The sequence below is a fragment of the Capricornis sumatraensis genome, chromosome 17 (genome assembly GCF_032405125.1).
Source record: "Capricornis sumatraensis isolate serow.1 chromosome 17, serow.2, whole genome shotgun sequence".
Lineage (NCBI taxonomy): Eukaryota > Metazoa > Chordata > Mammalia > Artiodactyla > Bovidae > Capricornis > Capricornis sumatraensis.
Window position 1 is genome coordinate 11,876,991 of NC_091085.1, and position 7,315 is coordinate 11,884,305.

At 45.5% G+C, this 7,315-nt stretch overlaps 1 pseudogene; it reads left to right on the forward strand.

Moving 5' to 3' along the window:
• Positions 1 to 591: 591 nt before the first annotated feature.
• LOC138093940 (small ribosomal subunit protein uS8-like) lies at positions 592 to 4,363 on the forward strand (annotated as a pseudogene).
• The last annotated feature ends 2,952 nt before the right edge of the window (positions 4,364 to 7,315 follow it).

A 7,315-nucleotide genomic window follows, 5' to 3' on the forward strand; every position in this document is an offset into this window, starting at 1 on the left:
CTCCTTTTTTCTTAAACACTTCAGTGTGAACAAGGCTCCCATATAACCATAGTCACCAAAGTCAGGAATTTTATTATTGGTAAAGTGCATGCATGCTAAGTCCCTTCAGGACTCCTTGTGACCCTATGAACTGTAGGGATTCTCCAGGCAAGAATACTGGAGTGGCTTGCCATGCCCTCCTCCAGGGGATCTTCCTGACCCAGGGATCAAACCCGCATCTCTTACGTCTCCTGCACTGGCCAGTGTATTCTTTACCAGGAGGTCCATCTGGGGCTGGTACAGTACTATTATCTAATCTACAGTTCATATTCCAATTTTACCAACTGCCTCAGTAATGTGTTTCCCAGTCCAAGATTCAATCAGAATCATATATTTACTCGTAACATCTCAGATAACCATTTTTAAAGGGAGTATTTCTCCAAAAAAAAGAGAAAGATCCAAGTGAAAAAGAAATCAGATGATTTGCACATCCATTCAGCTTACTGCCTCTTCCTCCTCTTTACTAATTCACAAAGCTGCCATTCTCCTGCGTCAAGCTCAACTCTAGACCTCTGCTTTCTGCCATCTTTCCCTGTTGCTATAACAGTGGGCATGACTGTCCTGGCTGAAGCTCTCAAGAATATCAGCAACACTGAAAAGAGAGGCAATTGCCAGGCGTTTCTCAGGCCACACTCCAAAGTCACCATCAGGTTTCCGACTGTGATGGTAAAGCACGGCTCATTTCGGTTCAGTCGCGCAGTCGTGTCCCACTCTTTGCGGCCCCAAGGACTGCAGCATGCCAGGCCTCCCTGTCCATCAGCCACTCCTGGAGCTTGCTCAAACTCATGTCCATCCAGTGGGTGATACCATTCCAACCATCTCACCCTCTGTCGTCCCCTTCTTGTCCTCCCTTCAATCCTGCCCAGCATCAGGGTCTTTTCTAAGGAGTCAGTTCTTTGCATCAGGTGGCCAAAGTATTGCAGTTTCAGCTTCACCATCAGTCCTTCCAATGAACACCCAGGACTGATCTCCTTTAGGATTGACTGGTTTGATCTTCTAGCTGTCCAAGGGACTCTCAAGAGTCTTTTCCAACACCACACTTCAAAAGAAGCAATTCTTCGGTGCTCAGCTTTATTTATAGTCCAGCTCTCACATCCATACATGACTACTGGAAAAACCAGAGCTTTGACTACACGCATCTGTGTCAGTAATGTCTCTGCTTTTTAATATGCTGTCTAGGTTGGTCATAGCTTTTCTTCCAAGGAGCAAGCATCTTTTAATTTCATGGCTGCAGTCACCATCTGCAGTGATTTTGGAGCAAAAAAAAAAAAAAAAAAAGTCTCTCACTGTTTCCATTGTTTCCGTATCTATTTGCCATGAAGTGATGATGCCATAATCTTAGTTTTCTGAATGTTGAGTTTTAACCTAACTTTTTCAGTCTCCTCTTTCACTTTCTACAAGAGGCTCTGTAGTTCTTTACTTTCTGCCATAAGGGTGGTGTCATCTGCATATCTGAGGTTATTGATATTTCTCCCAGCAATATCCAGCTTGATTCCAGCTTGTGCTTCTTCCAGCCCAGCATTTCTCATGATGTACTCTGCATAGAAGTTAAATAAGCAAGATGACAATGTATAGCCTTGATGCACTCCTTTCCCGATTTGGAATCAGTCTGTTGTTTCATGTCCAGTTCTAACTGTTGCTTTTTGACCTGCATACAGATTTCTCAGGAGGCAGGTCAGGTGGTCTGGTATTCCCATCTCTTTCAGAATTTTCCACAGTTTCTTGTGATCCACACAGTCAAGGCTTTGGCATAGTCAATAAAGCAGAAATTGATGTTTTTCTGGAACTCTCTTGCTTTTTTGATGATTCAGCAGATGTTGGCAATTTGCTCTCTGGTTCTTCTGCCTTTTCTAAATCCAGCTTGAACATCTGGAAGTTCATGGTTCACGTACTGTTGAAGCCTGGCTTGGAGAATTTTGAGCATTACTTTGCTAGCATGTGAGATGAGTGCAATTGTGCAGTAGTTTAAACATTCTTTGGGACTGGAATGAAAACTGACCTTTTCCAGTCCTGTGGCCACTGCTGAATTTTCCAGATTTGCTGGCATATTGAGTGCAGCACTTTCACAGCATCACCTTTTAGGATTTGAAATAGCTCAGCTGGAATGCCATCACCTTCACTAGCTTTGTTTGTGGTGCTGCTTCCTAAGGCCCACTTGACTTCACACTCCAGGATATCTGGCTCTAATCCAGTGTTCACACCACTGAAGTTATCACACCACTGTGGTTATCTGGGTCATAAAGATCTTTTTTGTATAGTTCTTCTGTGTATTCTTGCCACCTCTTCTTAATATCTTCTGCTTCTGTTAGGTCCATACCATTTCTGTCCTTTATTGAGCCCATCTTTGCACGAAATGTTCCCTTGGAATCTCTAATCTTCTTGAAGGGATCTCTAGTCTTTCCCATTCTGTTGTTTTCCTCTATTTCTTTGCACTGATCACTGAGGAAGGCTTTCTTATCTCTCCTTGCTATTCTTTGGAACTCTGCATTCAGATGCTTGTATCTTTCCTTTCCTCTTTTGCCTTCAGCTTCTCTTATTTTCTCAGCTATTTGTAAGGCCTCCTCAGACAACTATTTTGCCTTTTTGCATTTCTTTTTCTTGGGGATGGTCTTGATCTCTGTCTCCTGTACAATGTCATGAACCTCCATCCATAGTTCTTCAGGCACTCTGTCTATCAGATCTAATCCCTTGAATCTATTTCTCACTTTCACTGTATAATTGTTAGGGATTTGATTTATGTCATACCTGAATGGTCTAGCGGTTTTCCCTCCTTTCTTCAATTTAAGTCTGAATTTGGCAATAAGGAGTTCATGATCTGAGCCACAGTCAACTCCCAGTCTTGTTTTTGCTGACTTTATAGAGATTCTCCATCTTCAGCCACAAAGAATATAATCAATCTGATTTCGGTATTGACCATTGGTGATGTCCATGTGTAGAGTCATATCTTGTGTTGTTGGAAGAGGGTGTCTGCTATGACCAGTGTGTTCTCTTGCCAAAACTCTGTTAGCCTTTGCCCTGCTTCATTCTGTATCCCAAGGCCAAATTTGCCCGTTACTCCAGGTATCTCTTGACTTCGTACTTTTGCACTGCAGTCCCCTATGATGGAAAGGACATCTCTTTTGGGTGTTAGTTCTAGAAGGTCTTGTAGGTCTTCATAGAACTGTTCAACTTCAGCTTCTTCAGCATTACTGTTTGGGGCATAGACTTGGATTACTGTGATATTGAATGGTTTGTCTTGGAAACAGAGATCATTCTGTCATTTTTGAGACTGCACCCAAGTACTCCATTTCAGACTCTTTTGTTGATTATGAGGGCTACTCCATTTCTTTAAGGGATTCTTGCCCACAGTAGTAGAAATAATGGTCATCTAAGTTAAATTCACCCATTCCAGTCCATTTTAGTTCACTGATTCCTAAAATGTCAATGTTCTGTTTGACCACTTCCAATTTACATTGAATCATGGACCTAACGTTCCTGGTTCCTATGTAATATGGTTCTTTACAACATTGGACTTTCTTTCCATCACCTGCTGCTGTTGCTAAGTCACATCAGTCGTGTCCGACTCTGTGCGACCGCAAAGACAGCAGCCCACCAGGCTCCCCTGTCCCTGGGATTCTCCAGGCAAGAACACTAGAGTGGGTTGCCATTTCCTTCTCCAATGCATGAAAGTGAAGTAGCTCAGTCGTGTCTGACTCTTCGCGACCCCATGGACTGCAGCCTACCAGGCTCCTCCGTCCATGGGATTTTCCAGGCAAGAGGACTGGAGTGGGGTGCCATTGCCTTCTCCATCTTCTATCACCAGTCACATCCAAAACTGGGCATTGTTTTTGCTTTGGCTCCATCTCTTCATTCTTTCTGGAGTTATTTCTCCACTGATCTCCAGTAGTATACTGGGCACCTACTGACCTGGGGAGTTCATCTTTCAGTGTCCTATCTTTTTGCCTTTTCATACTGTTTATGGGGTTCTCACGGTAAGAATACTGAAATGGTTTGCCATTCCCTCTCCAGTGGACCACGTTTTGTCAGAACTCTCCACCATGTTTCTGAGAACTCTCAGAAGCATGATAATATTGGCTAATTTGAAATCACTGATGATCACAGGGCTGGGAAAATTGCTGTGAATCTCATAGGCAGGCTAAGTAAGTGTGGAATGGTCAGCCCCAGATTTGATGTGCACCTCAAAGATCCAGGAAAATGGCCAAAGAACCTTCTCCCGTCCCATCGGTTTGGTTTTATTGTACTGACAACCTCAACTGACATCATGGACCATGAAGAAGCAAGATGAAAACACACAGGAGGGAAAATCCTTGGATTCTCTTTCTAGGGACGTAATGCATCCAAAGAAAATGACTCAGAGGACCAAAAATTGTTATAGATCCCTGAATACAGCAGCACCCACTCGCCCCCACCTCATCCCAGTGTGATTCCCTAGATCTACCCACGTCTTCTTCCCCCATTATTCCCATCCTGCTTCCAGGAGTTCTGCCCGTCCAGGGCACAGTGAGGTCACGGTAATTGCAGTGTTAGAAATTCTCACAGACGGAGTGTCGAGAGAGGAGGTCACCCCATCACGCACACCGTTTCCAATAACCGCCTAATGGACTCAACGCACTGGAAACAGTTGCAGAGGCACTGGACAACGAGGTGGGCACGGGGCTCCTTTAAGCCTCCTGGATGTAACCGGCCATTAAACAGTTGTCTGAGCTTTGTTCAGATGTAGCAGCAATCAATATCTTGAATGCATTTGACTTAGGAGGTATGGTTTATTCGTCCTTGAGGGTTTATTTCCACTGTATCTGTCTCTATAGCAAGAATCACACTTGCTAACATTTCATTGCTGATGTACAGCATAGCTCTCTGCACCTTCAGTGGGCTTATTCTTTAGGCACCAGTCAATTCCTTGCATTTTATATAAAGAAAAAATAGGATTTTTTAATGGTGAAATTTATTAAAGGGTGTAGGTGGGTATATTACTAAAATAATCACCCTGTTCCCAGGGAACAGTTCGTGAGGAATCAGAGTGGTAGTGGGCTGGCTACCACCTTGTAGGGAGGCTGGCGACCTGATAAATAGGCTGACAAGGACTCCCTCCCTCAGACATCCTGGAGGATCCTGCTGATGAGCCAGGAAAGCCCCACATCTAATGATAACCAGACAGGCCGAGGAGACACATAGGCACTGTCTGTCTCCATCGAACCTGGGTCTCAGGCTGAAGCTGGAAATGATAGGGGTGGAGGGGGAGGGTCATTTTTCTGACAAATGGAAGGCACTGACTGTACTTTCAGGAAACCACCATCTGCATAATCGCTGTCACATTTTCGAACTGCAGTTTCATTGATTCAGAATCACCAGGTGGGTGAGCAGATGGTGAGCGCAAATGTCTCCCCTGAGAAGGAGGCCGTCCTTACAGCAGTTTCTGCTGTAGCTGCAGAGAGGGCACCCAGGCTGGCTTTGAGGGGAGCAGGAATCTGGGCTGGAAGGTGGAGGAAAGAGGGGTGGAGGGCTGCTCACACCTGTGACCTGGCACTTCCAGGTCTGTTTCTCCTGAGACCACCATGGGAATGTGTCACCTGCATTCCTTTTTTGGAGAAGGCAATGGCACCCCACTCCAGTACTCTTGCCTGGAAACCCCATGGACGGAGGAGCCTGGTGGGCTGCAGTCCATGGGGTCGCAAAGAGTCGGACACGACTGAGCGACTTCCCTTTCACTTTTCACTTTCATGCATTGGAGAAGGAAATGGCAACCCACTCCAGTGTTCTTGACTGGAGAATCCCAGGGACAGGGGAGCCTGGCGGGCTGCCGTCTATGGGGTCACACAGAGTCGGACATTACTGATGTGACTTAGCAGCAGCAGCAGCATTCCTTTTTTAGGGCCTTGAACTTAATGATGGAGCCACGGGCACTCAGCCTTCTGTCCCCGTCCAGCTGTAGCCCCACCGAGATGCCACTCTATCTCCCACACTGGATACAGCGTGGGCACATGGAAGCCCTCCAGTACACATCTGTGTGCTGGAGGAACAATTATGAGCTAACCCAGAATCACATCAACAGAGACACTGTCCCAGAGATACTGGGAGTGAAAAACTCCTTACAACTGGGCACCATCAGTACCCTCTAGGAACTGTTTCCAGAGTCAGTTAAAAATCACTGAAATGGGCGAACTTTCCTGGTGGTCCAGTGGTTAAGAATCTACCTTCCAATCCAGGGGACATGGGTTCAGTGCCTGGTTGGGGAACTAAGATCCCACATGCCTCGGGGCAACCAGGCCAGCGTGTCACAGCTGCTAAGCCCAGGTGCCACACGAGAGGAGCCAAAGAAGAGCCTGGGCACTGCCATGCAGACCCAACGCAGCCGAATAAACAAATATCACAAAACAAGTGCCTGTCACTTTAAACAGAAACACTGGAATGAGAAGACTCCATACTTTCACTCCAGAGGATGAGGCGTGGTTCGATCCGTAGTCAGGAAACTAAAGTCTTGAATGTCACAGAATATGGTAAAAAAAAAAAAAAGAGAGAGAAAGAAAATCACCGTAATGGGACACATTCCCTGGTTTCTAAGGGAAAATAGAAAAGAAAAAGGGAAGGAAGGAGGGAAAGAAGGGGAAGGAGGAATGGGAGGAAGGAATGAAGGAAAAAAGAAAAAGTAAGTTACTAAAAATAGAGGCATGGGTGGGGGTATAAGAGAGAAAAATACAAGACAACCGAACGCAATGCGCAGGTAAGTTCCATTCTGATTCCACAAACTAAGATTAAAAAATGCTTTGGTGGACTCCCCTGGTGATCCAGTGGATAAGAATCCGCTTGCCAGGGCAAGGGACATGGGTCCCATCCCTGGTCTGAGAAGATTCCCCAGGCCAAAGGGCAACTTCAGAGCCTGTGAGCCACAGCTCCTGAGACTGCGCGCTGAACCACTGAAGCCCGTGTGCCTCGGGTTCGTGCTCTGCACGAGAGAAGCCGCTGCAGAGAGCAGCCCGCGGACCACGACTAGGGAGGAACCTCTGCTCGCTGCGGCTAGAGAAACCCCGAGCACAGCAACGAAGACCCGGCACCGGCGAAAATAAACAAATGGCTTTGTGACAACCAGTCTGAAGTATTAGATGATATTAAAATATTATTGTTAATGTGATTAGGTATGATAATTACATGGTAATTACGATGTTGTTTTTATAAGTCTTTGTTATTTATACTGAGCATTTATAACTGAAATGACCTACCTGGGATTCACGTTAAAATATATCAGCAAAAAACCAAAACTCAAACAGGGGCTCTGTAT